We start from the raw sequence: 25,062 nt of genomic DNA, 5'->3' as shown, positions 1-25,062 counted from the left end.
ACCCCCTCCACACAGCACACAGGAATAGAGCTGAGGCTATAAATTACAGACTGTGCCCTCCCCTGTTACCCATTTTCTTTTGGTGTCAGGAATACTCATCAGAAGTGATTCATACTGATAGAGGAACAAGGCAGTGGACAGAAATGACACTTAGTGCTCTGGATTGAAGCAAGTAAACACTATAGAGGGATCCGCTTTGTTCATATTTCATGTGTAAGGTTTTTAACCACTTCAAGCTTAAAGTGTTACTAAATCCAGGACCCAGCATCGACTATATCTGGTCTCCCACAGTACACAGAACATGGAAATGCAATTATGTCAGTAAATATAAACTGCTAAATATCTTTTCTCATCAGAAGTAAGAGAAGTCTTGTGGCTTCTATCAGTGTCCAGCCCAGCACTAGCTAAAGCTTGTAGGAGTTTTCTTTCTGCTCTAGGAGGATGCAAAACCCCGGACCTCTGTCTGACCAGTGCTGATTGGCCCTGTGCTGGTCACATTCACTCTCCCAAGAAAAAAAAAACAAACTCTTTAGCAATACACACCAAACTGAGTATGTGCAAAAATGCCTACGGTTCAGTCTGTCTTATCAGGAGGAGGAAGAGAGAAGAAAGGAGCAAACGGCCTTTTTACACAATGCAGAGGATTAACGCTTTAGATTCCACAGTGAGTGTAACACGCATGCTTTACTGTATATACAGACTGATTTTACTGTTGTGGTTTTAGTAACACTTTAAGATGCTATCATCAGAGATGGGAATGGGGAAATGGTATACTCTACCACCAGTATCGCTGATATGTTCCAAAAGTTCTATAGTAAGTAGGTGAATCCTAAAAATCAAAAAGTAATAGAGCAGTGTTTCTCAACCTTTTTTCAGTCAAGGCACCCTTTAAAATTATGGACAGTCCCGAGGCACCCTTTAAAATTATGGACAGTCTTGAGGCACCCCATTCTAAAATGTGAAAAATTATTCTAATAGTTTTATTTAACGCAGCAACATCCACACACATGTAGGACACCCAACATTAGAGGTGATTTATTCTTCCAAATCAAATACACTTTTGCACACTGGTACTGAGTGTTTCTCTTCTCCCTCAGTTTTTCTCCATCACTGAACTAATGTGACCCCAGCACTAATGAAGAGGGGCAGGGGAGGGTAAAATTAGGATGCTGTGCAGGCAGCTGACATCCTCCTTATCAACCGATGATGTCATTGGTTGTCAGGACGCAGCAGGCTAGAAGGTCGTAATGGTGCACAATGAAAACTTGTGACTTTGTGTAACTAAAAGTTAGGCTTGTTCCACCCGCTGGCTTATATACAAGGTTTGGACAATTTTTAGACATTTTGCCAAGGTACCCCTGAAGAAACCTCAAGGCACCCCAGGGTGCCTGGGCACCCTGGTTGAGAAAGGATGTAATAGAAGAAGAAAAGAGAAGGAAAAGACAAGAATTTTTAAAGACGGCACATTTACCAAGAATATCAGAAGATAAATTAGTAGCTCTACAACAAGTAATCTCCAAGGATGAAATTAGAGCGGCCCTGAGGAGTACAGTAGGAGGAAAGAGCCAAGGTCCCGATAGATATACGGTAGGCTACTACGAGAAATTTAAGAGAAAGAAAGAAAGTTACTGGTCCCTAAACTCTGTAGATATATGAATGCGTTAGGTGAGGGGATGGAAATGAGAGAATAATCATTACATGCGTATATATCACAGTTATCCTTAAAGAAGGGAAGGATAGTTCACAATGTGCCAGTTATAGACTGATATCATTACTAAATATTGCTACAAAATTATTTGCGAAAGTGCTAGCCACCAGGATGAAAGAGCTGATGCCGGAGTGGATACATTTAGATCAAGTGGGTTTTATTCCAGGGAGGAAAGGGACAGACAACGGTCTAAGAACATTGCTCCTCTTACAAAAATCAAAAAGAGGAAAGAAGCCAACAATTATATTGTCGATTAATGCAGAAACAGCCTTCGATAAGGTAGATTGGGGATTTATGAAAAATACAATAGAGATATTAGGATTAGGGACCAAAATGGTAAACTGGATAAAGGGGCTCTACAACGGCCCCTCTGCATCAGTCAAGGTGAATGGGTTCCTATTACGGACCTTTAAAATGTATAATGGTACTAGACAGGGGTGTCCATTATTCCTGTTGCTCTTTGTCCTATCCCTGGAACCACTTTTGGCATTGGTAAGAAAGAACACGGATATTAAATGAATTAAGATAGAAGTAGAACATAAGGTGGCAGTGTATGCAGATGATATGCTGTTTTTCATTGTTAACCCTAGACTGCAATTCCCTAATTTAATGGGATTATTAAAACAATACAGGGAGCTGTCAAACCTGAAAATAAACCTTTCAAAATTTGAGATCTTAAATATCAACGTTTCAAAGGTAGCGATGCAGACCCTGCAAAAAGACTTTCAATTTACATGGAGAGAGAAGGAATTAAGCTATCTGGGAATAAAGTTAACCCCCTCAATAAAGATATTCAGTTAACTATATACCATTAATAAATTAAATTAAAGATGAGTGAGAAAACTCTCAATAAGGCGGGTCTCGTGGATTGAACGTATTAATCTGGTTAAGATGGTGATAGTCCCAAAAATCCTGTATAAGGTTCAAATCCTCCCAATATATTTACCAGGGTCTTTTTTTAGGATAAGAAGAAAATTGATTCTGAGGTTTATATGGACTAATAAGAAACCAAGAATTAACCTCCCTAGCGGTATGATTATGTCAATATTTCTGTGCTCAAAGCGATACATTTTTTTGCATAGAAATATGTAGTTTTTTTATTGTAGGCCTGTAATTTTTAGGAATAACTCACTGAAATCTGTCCAAACAAGAGTCTAGTAAACATCCTGGGTATGATAAAATTTGAAAGAAGAAATCATAAATTATAATATAATAAATAATCCTAAAAAATAATAATATAATAATACATTTAATTCAATAATATAATCAAACCAAAAACACTGAAATTTGAAATAGAGGGACAAGTTCGCAGATCACTGAGCTTAATCGCAAAATCGTTTTCAGTGTCTGATGACGAATTTCCCCGCGAATCATCACTCAATTCTGCAAGTGGTTCTAATTTACTATCACTGTTTTCTAGCTGGTCTAAAACCGCTTTTGACATAAAGTGATGCTTTTTGGACGCCATGGACTTTTCTCAGTTTCATGGCAGAAAGTGAATGTCACTTTTTAACATTTTTAAATTTCCCGCCGGTTCCAGCCCCCGTACGTCCTGATGCTCGCAGGGACCGGAAACCAGAAGACAGATGCCGCATCGACCGGAGGAGATGGCTTCGGTTGCTGCAGGGGGGACATCGCGGAAGTGCAGGACAAGGTAAGTGCAAGAAGGAATCCTAGAGCAACGCTGCAGGGTAATCCCGAGTGTAGCTCGGGGTTACCGCTTTTGGTACTGAAAGTTAACCCCGAGCTACATACTTAACCAGGGAGGTTAAGTATGAGGTTAAGTATGTAACAACAAAGAAAAAGGAGGATTAAATCTGCCAAATATGAGGAAGTATTATATGTAAGTGTTATCATCATGGGTGGTAGACTGGACACACAACTCACAAGAGAAAAGGGGTTAAAACGGAAGGTATATTAAGTAACACATAATTAGAAAGGATTATCTGGATCCCACAAAAGTTTCGAGATTTAGATGGAAATAGTAGTACACTGACACAGGAGGTGTTGAGATTATGGGATGGGCTGCATAAGTCAATGGGCTGGAAGCACAATTCACTGTTGATGCCCCTGGTAGATACGGACTTTTTTCCACCAGGGAATGATAATATTTCTGGGAAATTGTATAAAAATAGAAATGTACAGTTAATGGATTTAGTAGATCAGGGGAAATTATGTACTTTTCAAGAGTAAAAAAGATTTATTTTATACATTAGATGAATTTAGATATTACCAATTTGGACATTTTGTTTCAACGCTCCCCCAACCACTGAGGATGCCGGAGGACATGCTTCCATTTGAAAAAATGTTGAGTTCTAGGATAGTGCATAAGCATGTAACCTCTAGCATATATAAGATCCTTATTGATTGGATGGGATCTGAACCTTCGCTATTCTTAGAGAAATGGGAAAAAGAATTGGGTACAAAAATGAATGAGCAACAGAAGAATAAAATGTTTAAGTTGATGCAAGGGGTGTTGAATATGAATAGAGTAGAAATAAATTATAAATGTTTATCTAGATGGTATTATACACCAAGTGTGGCATACAAACAAAGACCAGAAATTTCACCACTATGTTGGAGGGGATGTGGGGCATGGGGTACAATGGCCCACATATGGTGGGAGTGTTCAAAAATACAGGGGTATTGGCAAGACATAATTCAATATATACAGGAGATTTTGGAGATAACTATTCAAAAGGACCCGTGGGTGTGCCTATTTTATAGGACAGAGATGTCAGTGAAACAATATATAAATAGCATATTATACCATCTAATCAGACACAGGACCCTCCAACAATGAGGGACTGGAAAGACAGGATCGAGTATATAAATAAGATGGAGGAGCTATACCATATAGATGAAGATAGAATGGAAAAATTTAGAAAGGATTGGAGTAGGTGGTATGATTTTAAGACATCTGATAAATACCTTGAGTGCCCCAGTAGTAGAGTTGGAGAATTAAACTGAATAAATGGACAGTCACAAAGTGAAGAGAGAATACAGGGTTTAGACTGAGATTGGTAAAAAGGGTAGAAAAGAAATGGAAAGAATTACTTACACAGGGGTAAGCTATTGGGAAGGGAGGAATAAGGGGGGTGGCAGTAGGGGTAAAGAAGTTTATTGGATTGTATGTATTTTGCTAAATTATATATGGTTGATCTATGTATTGAAATAACATAATAATAGTATTAGTAACAGTAATAAAAGACATTAAATAAAAAAAGATGTTATCACCCAGGTTAACTAGGCTTACCTTTCCCCATTACTAAATTCTTATCAGTAGATATATATATACTAAATGCTGTCGGATGAAAATGTTATGTTCAGTCATATTAGGATACTTTCAGATGGACGTTTGTATCTGACAGTAATCTGCACTTGAAAAGTATGAAATACTTCCTGAAGATAGTTGCAATTTATAAATGAGTTCAGCTGCATTTAGCTGCAGATTGCTGCGTCAGCGTTTTCAGGCATTTTTTTTTGCTGAGCAAAGCTATTGCGTACCATTGCGTGTCTGCTTGAGAGGAGAAGATTGAGGTCCTGTTCACACGAACAGCACTACTTTGAAAAACAAACTGCAACAAACTGCATGGTATTACTGTACCATACGATGTGTTGTCCAAAAAATGCAATATGTTGTGATTTGCGTTTGGGGTACTATTAACAATTAATTGGCACAAGCATGTAGATCACAAGGGCAGTGAAGTCATCTTCAGTGCAGGAAACGTGCACAGAACATGCTTTTCTCACACTGCGTTCTGGTGTGAACAGACTCTGAGGATGATAGGCAAATGAAGAGAAGATGGTTACGTCCCCTAAGATCACAGAATCTAACTAGGGGATATTTTGTCCTGATGTCTGAAGAAATCAGAATTTATCTTGTTAATTTTTACAAGTTTACCAGAATGTCCACCTTTGCCAGCTTGCTAACTATTGTTAGACCAAATCTGCAAAGAATGAATACCAACGGAGAAGTGTGTAATTTTCTTCTGCTAAACGCACTGCAGCTTTCTGCAGCTGAGTGCAATTAGCTGCAGATAGCTGCGGATAGTCAACCATGGATGCAGAACTTTCCTTGTTTTCCTACATGCAGTTAAACTGTCTGCAACTAACTGTTGCTAATCGTTATGTTTGAATAACATGATTACTTTACATTGTGTGAGTCCAGCTGCTTTTAGGAAAGTATTCTAAACGCAGGTAAATTCTGATATTTAGACATCCATGTAAATGTAGTCTTAACATACTTCCTAAAAATAGATTAATGCTATTTTCAAAATAGTGTCAAGTGGCCCTGTGATTTATACAATGTTTTATTGTGTGGTGAGTAATAAGAATGTTTTTTTTAAGCTCTTGATATACGTTTACTTGTGCCAGAAGAAGTCAGATATACAGTGAGGAACAGAAGTATTTGAACACCCTGCAATTTTACAAGTTCTCCTACTTAGAGGTGGAGGGGTCTGAAATTCACATTGTAGGTGCATTCCCACTCTGAGAGACAGAATTAAAAAAAAAAATTCAGGAAATCACATTGTATGATTTTTAAAGAATTTATTTGTCTTGCACTGCTGAACATAAGTATTTGAACACCTGAGAAAATCAGTGTTAATATTTGGTATAGAAGCCTTTGTTTGCAATTACAGCGGTCAAACGTTTCCTGCAGTTCTTGACCAGGTTTGCACACACTGCAACAGGGATTTTGGCCCACTCATCCACACAGATCTCCTCAAGATCTGTCAGGTTTCGGGGCTGTCGCTGAGCAACACGGAGTTTCAGCTCCCTCCAAAGATGTGCTATTGGATTTAGGTCTGGAGACTGGCTAGGCCACTCCAGAACCTTGATATGCTTCTTACGGAGCCACTCCTTGGTTATCCCACTGTGTGCTTCGGGTCGTTGTCATGTTGGAAGACCCAGCCACGACCCATCTTCAATGCTCTGACTGAGGGAAGGAGGTTGTTGCTCAAAATCTCTCAATAAATGGCCCCATTCATCCTCTCCTTAATACAGTGCAGCCGTCCTGTCCCCTTTGCAGAAAAGCACCTCCAAAGCATGATGTTACCACCCCCATGCTTCACAGTAGGGATGGTGTTCTTGGGATGCAACTCATCCTTTTTCCTCCAAACTCGACGGGTGAAGTTTAGACCAAAAAGTTCTACTTTGGTCTTCTCTGACCACATGACTTTCTCCCATGCCTCCTCTGGATCATCCAGATGGTCATTGGCAAACTTCAGACGGGCCTGGACATGTGATGACTTGAGCAGGGGAACCTTCCGTGCAATGCATGATTTGAAACCATGACGGTGTAGTGTTCTACCGACAGTAACCTTTGAAACTGTGGTCCCAGCTCTCTTCATGTCATTGACCAGCTCCTCCCTTGTAGTTCTGGGCTGATTCTTATCATCAGTGATACCCCACGAGGTGAGATCTTGCATGGAGCCCCAGTCCGAGGGAGACTGACAGTCATCTTTAGCCTCTTCCATTTTCTAACAATTGCTCCAACAGTTGATCTATTTTCACCAAGCTGCTTGGCAATTACCCCGTAGCTCTTTCCAGTCTTGTGGAGGTCCACAATTTTGTCTCTGGTGTCTTTTGACAGCTCTTTAGTCTTGCCCATGGTAGTAGTTGGCGTCTGACTGACTGTGGGGTGGACAGGTGTCTTTAAAGAGCTCAGACAGGTGCTACTAAGTTAGATTAATGAGTGGAGTAGAGGTGGACTTTTTAAAAGGCACAGTAAAAGGTCTTTGAGAGCCAGAATTCTTGCTGTTTCTTATGTGTTCAAATACTTATGTTCAGCAATGCAAGACAAATAAATTCTTTAAAAATCATACAATGTGATTTCCTGAATTTTTTTTTAAATTCTGTCTCTCAGAGTGGGAATGCACCTACAATGTGAATTTCAGACCCCTCCATGATTTCTAAGTGGGAGAACTTGCAAAATTGCAGGGTGTTCAAATACTTCTGTTCTTCACTGTATAAAAGTCTGTGCTATCATTATGAGAGGAAAATTGGCACATACAAATAAGTTTTGGGGTGGAATGCTTATGCAAGGTTTTGAGTAATAGGTTATTATTACATGTGTGCTTAAGGCCCTATTGTCAACAGCACAAGAGATAATACAATTATAATACAGGTAATACAGTACAGGTGCCTGCTTATGCCTTTATATGTGTCCTACGTCTTGTGTGAGCCTTTGGAAACCCCTTAGTCCGAACACATACTTAGGCAACTATATGGGGCTGATTTACTAAAATCAAAGACTGTGCTTTTTGCAGCTGCACTCTGCAAGATAATTTGTTCCAGAGCTTAGTAAATGAGGTGAAGCTTTACTTTGTAAAGAATACGCACATGCAAGGCTATTATGACCTGCCTTCTCACCCAGTATCCCAATATACTGTGGGAGCCTTTCTAATGGCTAATTAATACTATATTATATAGTACTTTGTATACCCCAGGAGAAGCCAGAATTATGAGCAAAACTGAGGATTTCAAAAAAATTCATCCAGGTTTAGGGCCCCCTGCACAGACAATAAGTTGTGGATACTCTTGCCTCATTTTAGGCCAATAATGCCATGTTATACTTGGATCTCTACAATGCTAATACTAGTGATTTGTAAACCTTTTATTATATTATCTAAATAAAAAAATACCTGCTATTTTTCGAGATAGCTATATAATGGCCTGTTACACCGGAATATACAATTTTCCACAAGAGGTCAGTAGAATCTAAGGAACTCAGACTTGTGTCCTATTATAATGTAAGTATGCATAGGATATTTAATTTTTTTTCCATTTATTCCAAAAGTGAGCTATTTCTGACCCATCTACTTACTGTATGTAAAACTGACCCCCGTGGATGCTCCTATATTGCACTTGATACTCTGTCCACCAACCCAGAAAGAATAACATTGGATAATGGCAGGTTAGTGTTGTGTACATTACAAATGTACAAAGACAGAATAACACTACAAATGAGATTTAAAGAGACTATAATTCCTGCATACTATTTTTTTTCTAAGATTAGAAAAAAAATCCTACAAAATGCTGGAGGTTATACAAAATTCTTGCCTAACATGTTATTCTTTTGATGAAGCAATGCAATAATCTAAATATGGTGCAACAAGCTAGATGTTACAGAAAACAGTTCATAAAAACGTAATTTATGTAACAGATTTCACATGAAACCAGTGTCACTGTTGAATGCAATTGGTATTTATATTATATTTCATTATATATGGGCAGCACAGTGGCTAAATGGTTAGCACTTCCGCCTGGCAGCACTAGGGTCATTGGTTCGAATCCCAACCACAGCACCACCTGTCTGGAGTTTGCATGTTCTCCCTGTGCCTGCATGGGAGTACTCCGGTTTCCCCCCACACTCCAAAGACATGCTGGTAGGTTAATTGGCTCCTGTCTAAATTGGCCCTAGTATGTGTATGTATGAATGTAAGTTAGGGACCTTAGATTGTACACCCTTTGAAGGTTAGATACTGATATGAATGTACAATATAAATATGTAAAGCACTGAGTAAATTGACAGCACTATATAAGTACCTGTAATAAATAAATTATAAAAAAAAGAAACAGGCAGTTATAAAACAAGTGTATTTAAAGCCCAAACATTTTCTAGTGTTGGAGTAGGAAAGGGTTACAATTTCTGCTGTTTTTTTTTCCCTGCTAGCTGTGTTTTCTTAAGGAGATTTCTCCCCCACATCCTTTTCCCAGATACACAAAAGGAAGTGCAGGGAAACACCCTCTCAGACAGTTTTCATTTAAAATTGTGTTATTATTAGATTTCCCCTTACATCCTGTTCTAGTAACAATGGTCATTAGGACAAACAAAGAGGGTTGATTTCCCCAGTGTTCCTGCAGCAGTAAAATGTAGACAGGATGTTAACCCTTTCTTAACCACTTCAAGTTCGGACACTTTCACCCCCTTCCTGTCCAGGCCAATTTTCAGCTTTTAGTGTCATCACACTTTGAATGACAATTGCGCTGTCATGCAACACTGTACCCATATGAATTTTTTAGCATTTTCTTGAGACAGATAAAACTTTAATTTGGTGGTATTGATTCACCACTGGGATTTTTATTTTTTTGCTATATATAAATGAAAAAGTCCAAATATTTTGAAAAAAAGGGTTTTTCTTCTAAAATTTTGCAAATAGATAATCTTTCTTCATAAATCTTGGCCAAAATGTATTCATCTATCTTTTTAGTAAAAAAAAATAACCCAAATTAGTTTATAACCAAAAATTATAATTTTTCAAAAATGCTGTCACCCTAACAGTACAGTGTCACCATAGTTAGTTTGGCTGAAAAAAGACAAAAGTCCATCCAGTCCACCCATAAAAAAAAAAGTTATAATCTTATACCCACACCATAGTGACACTGTACTACTTGTGGGGGGTGATGAAGATTTTTTTTTTACACTGATTGCTTTTACACCCATAAAGGCTGTAAAAGCAATCATTTCTCCTTCTCTCTGGCTGCATTCTTGCAGCCATTGAGAAATATTGTGTGATCTGTGATTGGTCACAGCTTGTCACATGGTACAAGGCTGTTGTGAATAGCCTTGTACCATGTACCCTCTGTGATCATTCACGTATTTCACTAGTAGTAAGCAATGATGTGACATCTTGCTTACTACTATTCATGTGATCGCTGATTGGCCAATCAGTGATCACATGATCGGGACCTCACACAGAGACCTGTACAGCAATCGGTGTTCCACTGGAGGACACAGCGTGCACCGGATCGTGGTGCCGCGCACTCCTAGGAAGTGCACACAGGCAGGAAAACCGGAGGATGTTTATAAACGGCCACCAGCTCGTGCAAAGCTCCCGTCTGGCCATTTATATACACGGCCCGAATGCGAAGTCCAACTACAATCATTCATATCTGCGCAATTTTTTGGTCAGCCATGGAGAGGCTGCCTTTTAGGATTCCTCAGCTGGCAAATTTCAAAAAACACATGTAGCACTCTATTAGTTGCTAGTGTTTATTAGGTATTAGTTGGCTCCTCTGTATGCCTCTGCAGTGGTTGATTGCTTCGGGCCGCTCAGGGTTTCACAGGCCGCTGCTCTGCTACTTCCCCGTGTTCTGGAACTGTCTAGGGCCTGTGGGGGGAGTGCGGGGGGACAGAGGTTGCAGCTTGAATATTTATTGGACTTCCACCAATCCCTAGAGAGGCGTCACCCAGAAGGTGAGGGAAAAGCCCTTAACTACTTGCCTACCAGGCACTTTCACCCCCTTCCTGCCCAGGCCAATTTTTAGCTTTCAGCGCTGTCGCACTTTGAATGACAATTGGACAGTCATGCAACACTGTATCCATATGAAATCTTTATCATTTTTTCACACAAATAGAGCTTTCTTTTGGTGGTATTTAATCGCCACTGGGGTTTTTATTTTTTGCACTATAAATAAAAAAAAAAGCAAAAAATTTGAAAAAAAGAAGTTTTTTTGTTTCTATTATAAAATTTTGCAAACAGGTAATTTTTCTCCTTCACTAATGTGCGTTGATGAGGCTGCACTGATAGGCAGCACTGAAGGGCACTGATAGGCAGCACTGATGAGGAAGAATTAATGCTGTAGCACTGATAGGCGGCACTGAAAGCACTGACTGACAGCACCGATGGGCGCTGATGGGTAGCACTGACGGGCACTGGTGGGTGGCACTGCTGGGCAGCACTGCAGGGCGCTGATCATCATTGCCGATCTGCTCTGTGAAAGTTGCTGGTTATCAGCAGTACTTTCCTGCAGCCATTAACAGGCAACTGTATTTACTCCGTGATCTGCTGATCACATGGTAAAAAGCTGCTTTTATTGGCCTTTTACCTCATCACGTAATCAGCTGTGTTTATAGGATGCAGCAATCACGGAGATCACCAGGTGCATGTCGCTGGGGGCGTACGGGAGGGCGCATTCTGGGAGGATGTCATATGATGCCCTCCCAGAACTGGACAACCGTGCTGTAGCCGTCATTCGGCTATAACGCGGTTAGCAAGTGGTTAAGTAGTCTGAGCCGGAGCAGCAAGGGGTGTCTGCAAGCATACTGGTAGAAGGAGGCATTCCAGGGTCCAACCAGGAGGAGACCCCTGTGGAGGGGCTTTGCCTTCCTGGGCAGAAGCCAGGGAAGGAGCCAGCAGGAGAGCAGAGGGTCTCAGCAAGACTTAGCTGGGGGACCTGAAGTAGAGTTCCAGGAATCCAGGAGAGAGCTCATGTGTGGAAAGCTGGAAAAGAAGCTCTGGGAGAGAAACCAAGCTGTCCTAGTGATTGAGTCTGAGTCTCTCTCACACATGAAAAGCCTGCTGAATATCAAAAGGAGGCAACCAATGATCCTGCAGCTCAGTGAGTACAAAACCCCAGTGCTGCAAGAGTGACTGTTTAGTGCTTTAGTTCTGAGAAGACAGGATCACAGGCAGCATAGAGATTATATGGAGCTTGTTGCTAAAGTTAAGTACATACTAAAGTGTGCCAGTACAGCCAAGCAGGGGTGCAGTACCATTCAGGAGTTGTACTGGCACAGCTCAAGGAGTACAAGTTTTTTTTCTTGCTTTTATGTAAAGAAGTGACCAAGCACATCCAGTAAGTTAGCAATCTTAAACCTGTTCAAGTTTCTTCAAATCCCATGCTCCCTATCCCCATCCAAGTTCATCGTTCCCCAATAAACCACCAAAAACAAAACACCTAGACTGATTATTGAGCTTGTGGACGAGTGTGGCAGCTACCCTGTTCCTGGCTGTGGGTACTTTAAAGGGGAAAATAGGCCCAATCATCAACGGCAGGGGTAGCACTACACATTAAAGAAGAAAAATTGTGAATGTACAGGATTCATTACCCTCTCTGGCTTGCCTGGTCAGTGTAGAAAATAACAGTGAAGGGACTGAACAATATATTCATCATCCAGCATATATACAGTTAGGTCCATATATATTTGGACACAGGCACAATTTTAGATTTTTTCAGGTATTTACCAAAACATATTCAAGTTATAGTTATACAATGGATATGGGCCGAAAGTGCACACTCTCAGGTTTAATTTGAGGGTATGTACATCCAAATTGGAGGAAGGGTTTAGGAATTACAGCTCTTAAGAGTAGCCATCCCCCCTTTTTCAAGGGACCAAAAGTAATTGGACAATTAATATAATCATAAATAAAATGTTCATTTTTAATATTTTGTTGAGAATCCTTTACTGGCAATGACTACCTTAAGTCTGAAACCCATGGACATTACCAAAGACTGGGTTTCCCCCTGATGCTTTGCTAGGCTCTAACTACAGCTGTCTTCAGTTCTTCATTTGTGGGCCTTTGTGCCTTTAGTTTTGCCTTCAGCAAGTGAAATGCATGCTCAATTGGGTTGAGATCAGGTGTTTGACTCGGCCATTGCAGAATATTCCACTTCTTTTCCTTCAAAAGCTCCTGGGTTGCTTTTGCAGTGTGTTTTGGATCATTAGTAGTACAAGATATGTGAGCGCACAAGAAGATAGTAAAAGCCGCTATGCACGAAGGTAACCAAAAAACCTTAATCATACAATATAAAACATGTGCAGCGCTAAAAAATATATAAATATGAAGGAAGTAAAAATATGTAAAAATATTAAAATATTTAAAAATAATGAGATAATGATAAATACAGTTCATAAATATTTCATGAGTTAGAGGTGTTCTTTAAGGTGCTTGCTTCATGAGATCGGTGACTGTGCAAGTGATATATAGAATGCGCACTCACCGGACGCGCATATAAAATGCGACTGTATCAAATCCAATCGGTCATCACAGCAAGCCAAGGATGGGGGATATCTTCCCTCTAAGGATTAGGTTGTCATCAGCGGGATCCCAAGAGATGTTTAGGGGGTGATCCACATCTACCAGAGTGTCCCCAAGGGGTTAACGGGTGCTGCTCCCTGGGCGAGAGGTCCCTTCTCTGGGTATAGGATGGTCAGGTGTCTGCAAGTTAAAACAGCTTGCGCAGTGATCCCTCGTCTATGGCGGAGAAGCGCTCCTCAGATATGTCTATGTGATGATCGGATGAATTCTTCTACACGCGTCTCTGCCTAACACCGATCTCCAACTACATCTGTTCTCTCTGGCACACTGCAACTTCAAATCACTACTTTGCCAGCCCCGTGTACGTCTCTTTTTTAAAGTAGTGATTTGAAGTTGCGGTGTGCCGGAGAGAACAGATGTAGTTGGAGATTGGTGTTAGGCAAGCACCTTAAAGAACACCTCTAACTCATGAAATATTTATGAACTGTATTTATTATCATTATCTCATTATTTTTAAATATTTTAATATTCTTACATATTTTTACTTCCTTCATATTTATATATTTTTTAGCGCTGCACATATTTTATGTTGTTTTGGATCATTGCCCATCTGTACTGTGAAGCGCCATCCAGTCAACTTTGCTGCATTTGGCTCAATCTGGGCTGACAGTATATATCTCTAAACACTGCAGAATTCATCCTGCTGCTTCTGTTTTCTGTCACATCATCAATAAACACCAATGACCCAGTGCCACTGGAAGCCATGTATGCCCATGCCATCACACTGCCTCCACCATGTTTTACAGATGACGTTGTGTGCTTTGGATCATGAGCTGTTCCAAGCTTTCTCCACTTGTTCCTTCCTGTCATTCTGGTACAGATTAATCTTAGTTTCTTCCATCCAAAGAATGCTTTTCCAGATCTGGTCTGACTTTTTTAGATGTTTTTTGGCAAATTCTAATCTGGTTTTTCTATTCTTCAGGCTTATGAATGGTCTGTACCTTGTGGTGAACCCTCTGTATTTGCTCTCGTGAAGTCTTCTCTTGATTGTAGACTTTGACAATGATACGCCCACCTCCTGGAGAGTGTCCTTCACTTCTCTGGATGTTGTGAATGGGTTTTTCCTTACCATAGAGAGGATCCCACGATCATCCACCACTGTTGTCTTCCATGGACGTCCATGTCTTTTTATGTGGGTGAGCTCACCAGTGCATTCTTCTTTCCTCAGAATGCACCAGACTGTTGATTTGGCCACTCTTAATGTTGCTGCTATTTTTTTGATGGATTTGTTTCATTTTTGAAGCCTTACAATGGCCTGTTTCACTTGCATGGACAGCTCCTTTGAACGCATGATGTAGGTTCACAGCAATAGATCCCAAATGCAAATACCACACTTAGAATCAACTCCAGACATTTTACCTGCTTTATCAATGAAGAAGTAATGAAGGAGTAGCCCACACCTGGCCCTGAAACAGCTTTTGAGTCAATTGTCCAATTACTTTTGGTCCCTTCCTCTAATTTGGATGTACAAACCATCAAATTAAACCTGAGAGTGTGCACTTTCCGCCCATATCTATCATATAACTATAGCTTGAATATGTTTTGGTAAATACCTGAAAAAAAACTAAAATTGTGCTTGTGTCCAAATATATACGGACCTAACTGTATATAATATAACAATTTTTTCTAAGGTGCTATTCAAATAAAAACAAAATAGCAAAAGAACTGTTGTATAGATAAACTGTGAACAATGAATACATGCAGTTACAAAAAAAAAAAACACATTGGCTAGGTTCACACTAGTGCAACTGTGACCTGATCTGATTTTTAGTGTGATTTTGTACTGCATTTTGTACACATTTTTCAAGCTTTGTGAGTTTTTTTTTTTAGAAGGTTTGATTTTATACACAAAACTCTGTCAAAAACACACATACATGCATTTTTGATGTGTTTCGATTGATGTCTATGGGGCTAAAATCGCACTGCAACTTCACTAAAGTGCTGCATGTACCTTTTCAAAAAACACACTGTTCTGCAGTGATGTGAATGGGCACTGCTGAAAATAACGTGAATTCCATTGTTGTACGATTCTGTGTGTCTATAGTCACATCTGAATTTGTCCTAGTGTGAACCAGGCCATAATGTGTTAAACTGGAGATAATGAAACAGAAATAAAAGCATAAATAATAAGGGATCCTCCTGCGCTCATGGGAATAATTGACAAAATACAGCTGCTGTCACTTAGCTGATACCAATAAGTGCAAAATAAAATTAAAAATTAGTGAAGCGCTTGTATCACATGAATACAATCATGTATCTCCATATAGTGTAATTATAAATCAAAGTGACCACTATATATAATAAATGTGTGTTGACTCCCTCTAGTGAAAAGAAAAAATAGTGTCAACCAAAATAGCTAAATAACACACATTAGGAAACTAAATATATAGTGCATAAATCAAATATAATGAACAGAATATATATATACGTGAAAACAGAATATTGGCCACATACAATGGTGTCTAAATTATACATAAATGATATATGCCATAGGTGAACAAGACAATATCAAAGGTGAAAAAAATATTCCATGCATGTGACTGTGCTTTAAGCTGGAACACACACGTGATCTCCACTTCTAAGTGCAAGTACTCTCCTTCAAATGGCAGCAATGCCTGCTCACCTCCCTTCCTCGACCCACACAGGGCCTCAAAGCAGTTACCACCTCAGTGGTGTATTCCTCTGGCAGACTCCTTATTCCTCCTCCTCTCTTATGCAACTCATAAAAAGACAAGAAAGCCTTCCATAGTGTAGTAAATTTAATAGGCAAAGTTAAAAATTACAAAGTTTTCCACTCACATGCTCCTTTCCATAAAAAAGCGTTTTTCCCAGCCTGTGGGTAGATATGCATGCACCTGGGGGAATCCAATATGGCCACTGTGTCCGGACATACGTCCCCAGGAAGTAGACAAACCGACGCGTAGCGTCACGTGCGTCGTGACTTCATCAGGGTTACCGCCCCCTGGTGACTCAATGGTATTTATAGAGAAAAAAAAAAAAAAAAAAAAAAAAACCTAATTGGATTCCATTGTGAGAGCAGGCATACGGCGGACATCTTATTAGAGTCCTGCACTCACATACATGAATCTATCCCATATACGAATTCTAGTGCTGGATACCAGATATAAATCTCCATATGTCATATTCAAGATATACACATATAGGAGTAAACAAATTATATATTTAAGCCTATATGAACCACATCTACATCTTTAATGGTGCAATAACACCAAATCATAAACTTTATTAATCATAAATATTAAAACCATTAATCTTAGTGGGCTTCCTTATTAAGTAGATATATAAAACATAAAAAAAAAAAACAAAAAAAAAAAAACGCATGAGGGTACATGTTCCCTCATGCGTTTCCAAAAAAAAAAAATATATATAAATATAAAAAATAAATAAAAATAAAAATAAAAATAAAATAAAAATAAATAAATAAAAAGTAAATCATTAATAAATAATGAAGAAAAAAACAAAAAACAAAAAAAAAACAAAACGCATGAGGGTACATGTTCCCTCATGCGTTTCCAAAAAAAAAAAAAAAAAATATATAAATATAAAAAATAAATAAAAATAAAAATAAAATAAAAATAAATAAATAAAAAGTAAATCATTAATAAATAATGAAAAAAAAAAAAAAAAAAAAAAATTAAAAATATATATCTACACGACCATTGTAAATTAATTCGAATGAATGCTCAAAGAGCTCATTAAATACCGATTTAAAAGAACAATTAAAAATAAAAATAAATAAAGTGGCATGCACAAATACCAATAGCTTGGGTTTACAAAAATACATTCGTTATATTAACAGAATTAAAAAATATAATATGTAAGTTAATATTACCAGAGATATTTTATATGTAAATTGCTGTTACCAGATCAATTTTCTAACATTTAAAATTCAAATTTAAAAATCGCTAATAAAACAGTTGAGATCAAACTCAATATTAAGGCCATGCGGTGCCTGTGTATGCATGGTATACATCCATCTCGACTCTGCCTGACTAAGGGATTTAATCTTATTACTCCCCCTCCAATGACTCACATACTTCTGTATACCCCAAAATTTGAGTCCTGAAGGGTCTTTATTATGCTGTTTTAAAAAGTGCCGGGAAACGCTATGTTTAGGGAACCCCTTTTTTATGTTTTGTACATGTTCCCTCATGCGTTTCCACATAGGCCTTTTAGTTCTTCCTATATACTGATAACCACATGCACATTCAAGGCCATAAACTACTCCCTCTGTATGGCATGAAATGAAATCTTTGATCTTATATATTGTGCCATCATAGTTGGCCTTGAAAGTGTTACATTTGCCGTTTTTTCCTTTGGTTGCTCTGCATGCGTAACATTTTCGGCACGGAAAAAAACCTACTTGGTCAAGAAATGTAATGCTCTTCTTTTTGACTGGTGGATCAAGTACATTTTTAACTAGTTTCGTCCTCAGGGAAGGGGCCTTCCTATATATAAATTTTGGATTATCTCCCAAAATCTTATTTAGATCAGGGTCCGTTTTAAGAATAGACCAATGTTTAGAGAATATTTTCTCGATTTTTTTATAATGGACATTGTAGTCTAGAATAATTGCCATTTGACTCTCAAAGTTCTCCTTTTTATTTTTGTCTACAATCAGTGACTCCCTCTCCATATTTTGAACTTCAATTATTCTCTTCTCTATTTCTTTCTCAGGGTAGCCTTTTTTGATAAACTTATCTCCTAAAGTCTTTGCTTGTTTCTTGTACTCTTCCTTATCAGAGCAATTCCTTCTCAACCTCACTAGCTGGCCCTTTGGTATATTATAGAGCCATGGGCGGTAATGGCAACTGTCTGATGGTATGAATCCATTACGATCCACTTCTTTAAAATAAGTATTTGTGTAAATTTTCCCTTGTTGATTCATAATGTTAAGATCCAAAAAATTAATCCTCTCATTATCAAAGGTCCAGGAAAATTTAATATTTTTCGTATTATTATTTAATCCATTCAGAAAATTAATCAACAGTTGTCTACTTCCCTTCCAAATGATGATAACATCATCAATATATCGATAATATGAGATAAGTTCACATGGGGTTTGTTTATAGATGGCTTCCTCCTCCCAGTGGGCCATATACAGGTTGGCAACACTGGGGGCAAACCTTGCCCCCATCGCAACACCCCTAATCTGCTGGAAAAAGGTATGATTGTGCCAGAAGTAATTATGTAAAAGACAAAACTCTAGACACTCCAATGTAAATTTCCTTTGAACTCGTTGGATATCACTATACTTTTCAAGTCCCCACTTCACTGCATCCATTGCTCCATCATGGTCAATAATGGTGTACAGCGAAGTTACGTCTGCACTTGCTAAAATTATTTCTGGATGACCCTCAATTTTTTCTAATATTTGAATTAAATGTTTCGTATCCCGTAGGTACGCTTTAGTTCTTTTAACTACTGGCTGTAGATAGAAATCCACATATTGACCAAGTCTTGATAGAACGGATTGGATACCGTTCACTATTGGTCTACCTGGTGGATCCTTCACATTCTTGTGTATTTTCGGTACAGTGTATATCACTGGAATACGGCAAGTTTCAGGTATCAGATATTTGGTTTCCTTTTTGTTCAAGATTTTTTTATTTTCCCCTTTTGTTACAAGTTTGACCAATTGTTTCTTATATGACAACGTGGGGTCTTTAGACATAACTTTATAAGTGGTATCATCTGCCAACTGTTGAGCTAATTCTTGTAAATAATATTCTTTGGATAACACCACTATGCCCCCTCCCTTATCAGCAGGCCTGATGACTATATTGTCTCTCTTAGTAAGTCTATTAATCCCTGTTTGAATGCCTATATTATTTATGCATTTGGGGATTTTCAAATTGTCCAAATCTTTAGTGACCATCTGTTTAAAAACTTCAATGTGGTCATTATTGTGTACCTGCGGATTAAAAAGCGATTTATTTGAAAAATGACTATGTAAAAAATTACTGCTAGCACAATTCGCTATGCTGCTCTTAGCTCCTGGTAAGTTTAAAAAATACTTTTTAATATTGAGTTTACGGATAAATTTTTGTGCATCTACATAAATAGCAAATTTATTAGCCACCTTAGGTGGTGCGAATTTAAGGCCCTTATCTAAGGCCATAATTTCTTCTTTAGATAATTCACATCCGCTTAGGTTAAAAACACCTTCCCCTATTATTCTCTTTTTCTTTTGTTGTTTCCTCCCTGCCCGGCACCCCCTCCTTTGGGTGGACTTTTCCACCTTACATTCTCCGGACTCCTGTCTCTCTCTAAAAAATCTCTCTGGGGTAATTCTTCTCTCAGTGGTTCATATCTATTGTACTGTTCTATAGGACTTCTTCCCTCACCATACGGTGGATACCATCTCTCTTGTGGGTATTGCCTCTCTGGATAGTAATTATTATATACAGGTCTTTGGTAATAATCTGGTCTATATGGGCCATAATAATTTGGATTATAGTTATTCCCTTTATAATGGTTATTCGGTCTTCCCCCATTTTGATATGGTCTCCAATTGTTACCACCCCCCTTAGACTTTTTCCGATTAGAACCCCCATTGTTATTGGGTCTCCATCCATTTCGGGGTGTATGATGTGGTGGACCATTAGGGTGATAATTGCCCTTCTTTTCTTTATTATTTTCCTGTTTTTCCTGAGTAGTTATAAACGAAAGTTTAACTGTTTCCCCCTTCTGTTCTTTAATCGGGGTTGTATTGATAGAGGCTATCTCTGATTCTGTGGAGGAACTTTGCCATTTGAATACCTGCTCTTTTTTGAAATCGTTAAGATCTCTTTGGTACTTTTTCATTTTCCTATATTTGGTTTCCTGATCAAATTTTTCCAAGTCTTTACTTAATCTTTTATTATATGGTTCTAAATCTGGAGAATCTTTCAAAGGTTCGATTCTCCAGATTTAGAACCATATAATAAAAGATTAAGTAAAGACTTGGAAAAATTTGATCAGGAAACCAAATATAGGAAAATGAAAAAGTACCAAAGAGATCTTAACGATTTCAAAAAAGAGCAGGTATTCAAATGGCAAAGTTCCTCCACAGAATCAGAGATAGCCTCTATCAATACAACCCCGATTAAAGAACAGAAGGGGGAAACAGTTAAACTTTCGTTTATAACTACTCAGGAAAAACAGGAAAATAATAAAGAAAAGAAGGGCAATTATCACCCTAATGGTCCACCACATCATACACCCCGAAATGGATGGAGACCCAATAACAATGGGGGTTCTAATCGGAAAAAGTCTAAGGGGGGTGGTAACAATTGGAGACCATATCAAAATGGGGGAAGACCGAATAACCATTATAAAGGGAATAACTATAATCCAAATTATTATGGCCCATATAGACCAGATTATTACCAAAGACCTGTATATAATAATTACTATCCAGAGAGGCAATACCCACAAGAGAGATGGTATCCACCGTATGGTGAGGGAAGAAGTCCTATAGAACAGTACAATAGATATGAACCACTGAGAGAAGAATTACCCCAGAGAGATTTTTTAGAGAGAGACAGGAGTCCGGAGAATGTAAGGTGGAAAAGTCCACCCAAAGGAGGGGGTGCCGGGCAGGGAGGAAACAACAAAAGAAAAAGAGAATAATAGGGGAAGGTGTTTTTAACCTAAGCGGATGTGAATTATCTAAAGAAGAAATTATGGCCTTAGATAAGGGCCTTAAATTCGCACCACCTAAGGTGGCTAATAAATTTGCTATTTATGTAGATGCACAAAAATTTATCCGTAAACTCAATATTAAAAAGTATTTTTTAAACTTACCAGGAGCTAAGAGCAGCATAGCGAATTGTGCTAGCAGTAATTTTTTACATAGTCATTTTTCAAATAAATCGCTTTTTAATCCGCAGGTACACAATAATGACCACATTGAAGTTTTTAAACAGATGGTCACTAAAGATTTGGACAATTTGAAAATCCCCAAATGCATAAATAATATAGGCATTCAAACAGGGATTAATAGACTTACTAAGAGAGACAATATAGTCATCAGGCCTGCTGATAAGGGAGGGGGCATAGTGGTGTTATCCAAAGAATATTATTTACAAGAATTAGCTCAACAGTTGGCAGATGATACCACTTATAAAGTTATGTCTAAAGACCCCACGTTGTCATATAAGAAACAATTGGTCAAACTTGTAACAAAAGGGGAAAATAAAAAAATCTTGAACAAAAAGGAAACCAAATATCTGATACCTGAAACTTGCCGTATTCCAGTGATATACACTGTACCGAAAATACACAAGAATGTGAAGGATCCACCAGGTAGACCAATAGTGAACGGTATCCAATCCGTTCTATCAAGACTTGGTCAATATGTGGATTTCTATCTACAGCCAGTAGTTAAAAGAACTAAAGCGTACCTACGGGATACGAAACATTTAATTCAAATATTAGAAAAAATTGAGGGTCATCCAGAAATAATTTTAGCAAGTGCAGACGTAACTTCGCTGTACACCATTATTGACCATGATGGAGCAATGGATGCAGTGAAGTGGGGACTTGAAAAGTATAGTGATATCCAACGAGTTCAAAGGAAATTTACATTGGAGTGTCTAGAGTTTTGTCTTTTACATAATTACTTCTGGCACAATCATACCTTTTTCCAGCAGATTAGGGGTGTTGCGATGGGGGCAAGGTTTGCCCCCAGTGTTGCCAACCTGTATATGGCCCACTGGGAGGAGGAAGCCATCTATAAACAAACCCCATGTGAACTTATCTCATATTATCGATATATTGATGATGTTATCATCATTTGGAAGGGAAGTAGACAACTGTTGATTAATTTTCTGAATGGATTAAATAATAATACGAAAAATATTAAATTTTCCTGGACCTTTGATAATGAGAGGATTAATTTTTTGGATCTTAACATTATGAATCAACAAGGGAAAATTTACACAAATACTTATTTTAAAGAAGTGGATCGTAATGGATTCATACCATCAGACAGTTGCCATTACCGCCCATGGCTCTATAATATACCAAAGGGCCAGCTAGTGAGGTTGAGAAGGAATTGCTCTGATAAGGAAGAGTACAAGAAACAAGCAAAGACTTTAGGAGATAAGTTTATCAAAAAAGGCTACCCTGAGAAAGAAATAGAGAAGAGAATAATTGAAGTTCAAAATATGGAGAGGGAGTCACTGATTGTAGACAAAAATAAAAAGGAGAACTTTGAGAGTCAAATGGCAATTATTCTAGACTACAATGTCCATTATAAAAAAATCGAGAAAATATTCTCTAAACATTGGTCTATTCTTAAAACGGACCCTGATCTAAATAAGATTTTGGGAGATAATCCAAAATTTATATATAGGAAGGCCCCTTCCCTGAGGACGAAACTAGTTAAAAATGTACTTGATCCACCAGTCAAAAAGAAGAGCATTACATTTCTTGACCAAGTAGGTTTTTTTCCGTGCCGAAAATGTTACGCATGCAGAGCAACCAAAGGAAAAAACGGCAAATGTAACACTTTCAAGGCCAACTATGATGGCACAATATATAAGATCAAAGATTTCATTTCATGCCATACAGAGGGAGTAGTTTATGGCCTTGAATGTGCATGTGGTTATCAGTATATAGGAAGAACTAAAAGGCCTATGTGGAAACGCATGAGGGAACATGTACAAAACATAAAAAAGGGGTTCCCTAAACATAGCGTTTCCCGGCACTTTTTAAAACAGCATAATAAAGACCCTTCAGGACTCAAATTTTGGGGTATACAGAAGTATGTGAGTCATTGGAGGGGGAGTAATAAGATTAAATCCCTTAGTCAGGCAGAGTCGAGATGGATGTATACCATGCATACACAGGCACCGCATGGCCTTAATATTGAGTTTGATCTCAACTGTTTTATTAGCGATTTTTAAATTTGAATTTTAAATGTTAGAAAATTGATCTGGTAACAGCAATTTACATATAAAATATCTCTGGTAATATTAACTTACATATTATATTTTTTAATTCTGTTAATATAACGAATGTATTTTTGTAAACCCAAGCTATTGGTATTTGTGCATGCCACTTTATTTATTTTTATTTTTAATTGTTCTTTTAAATCGGTATTTAATGAGCTCTTTGAGCATTCATTCGAATTAATTTACAATGGTCGTGTAGATATATATTTTTAATTTTTTTTTTTTTTTTTTTTTCTTCATTATTTATTAATGATTTACTTTTTATTTATTTATTTTTATTTTATTTTTATTTTTATTTATTTTTTATATTTATATATATATTTTTTTTTTTTTGGAAACGCATGAGGGAACATGTACCCTCATGCGTTTTTTTTTTTTTTTTTTTTTTTTTCTTCATTATTTATTAATGATTTACTTTTTATTTATTTATTTTTATTTTTATTTTTATTTTTATTTATTTTTTATATTTATATATATTTTTTTTTTTTGGAAACGCATGAGGGAACATGTACCCTCATGCGTTTTTTTTTTTTTGTTTTTTTTTTTTATGTTTTATATATCTACTTAATAAGGAAGCCCACTAAGATTAATGGTTTTAATATTTATGATTAATAAAGTTTATGATTTGGTGTTATTGCACCATTAAAGATGTAGATGTGGTTCATATAGGCTTAAATATATAATTTGTTTACTCCTATATGTGTATATCTTGAATATGACATATGGAGATTTATATCTGGTATCCAGCACTAGAATTCGTATATGGGATAGATTCATGTATGTGAGTGCAGGACTCTAATAAGATGTCCGCCGTATGCCTGCTCTCACAATGGAATCCAATTAGGTTTTTTTTTTTTTTTTTTTTTTTTCTCTATAAATACCATTGAGTCACCAGGGGGCGGTAACCCTGATGAAGTCACGACGCACGTGACGCTACGCGTCGGTTTGTCTACTTCCTGGTGACGTATGTCCGGACACAGTGGCCATATTGGATTCCCCCAGGTGCATGCATATCTACCCACAGGCTGGGAAAAACGCTTTTTTATGGAAAGGAGCATGTGAGTGGAAAACTTTGTAATTTTTAACTTTGCCTATTAAATTTACTACACTATGGAAGGCTTTCTTGTCTTTTTATGAGTTGCATAAGAGAGGAGGAGGAATAAGGAGTCTGCCAGAGGAATACACCACTGAGGTGGTAACTGCTTTGAGGCCCTGTGTGGGTCGAGGAAGGGAGGTGAGCAGGCATTGCTGCCATTTGAAGGAGAGTACTTGCACTTAGAAGTGGAGATCACGTGTGTGTTCCAGCTTAAAGCACAGTCACATGCATGGAATATTTTTTTCACCTTTGATATTGTCTTGTTCACCTATGGCATATATCATTTATGTATAATTTAGACACCATTGTATGTGGCCAATATTCTGTTTTCACGTATATATATATTCTGTTCATTATATTTGATTTATGCACTATATATTTAGTTTCCTAATGTGTGTTATTTAGCTATTTTGGTTGACACTATTTTTTCTTTTCACTAGAGGGAGTCAACACACATTTATTATATAT

The 25,062-nt window shown here is 37.7% G+C and overlaps 1 protein-coding gene across 1 annotated transcript in view; it reads right to left on the bottom strand.

The window, feature by feature from the left end:
• The window catches only part of SHOC1 (shortage in chiasmata 1), a 250,127-nt gene that overhangs the window by 87,712 nt on the left and 137,353 nt on the right, over positions 1-25,062 (bottom strand). The gene's annotated exons all lie outside the window — the stretch shown is intronic.

Source organism: Staurois parvus, unplaced genomic scaffold (genome assembly GCF_062004578.1).
Source record: "Staurois parvus isolate SC_StPar_1 unplaced genomic scaffold, SC_StPar_1.0 ptg000096l, whole genome shotgun sequence".
NCBI lineage: Eukaryota > Metazoa > Chordata > Amphibia > Anura > Ranidae > Staurois > Staurois parvus.
The sequence above is the reverse complement of the archived record's forward strand: the minus strand, read 5'-3'. Positions and strand labels throughout refer to the sequence as shown.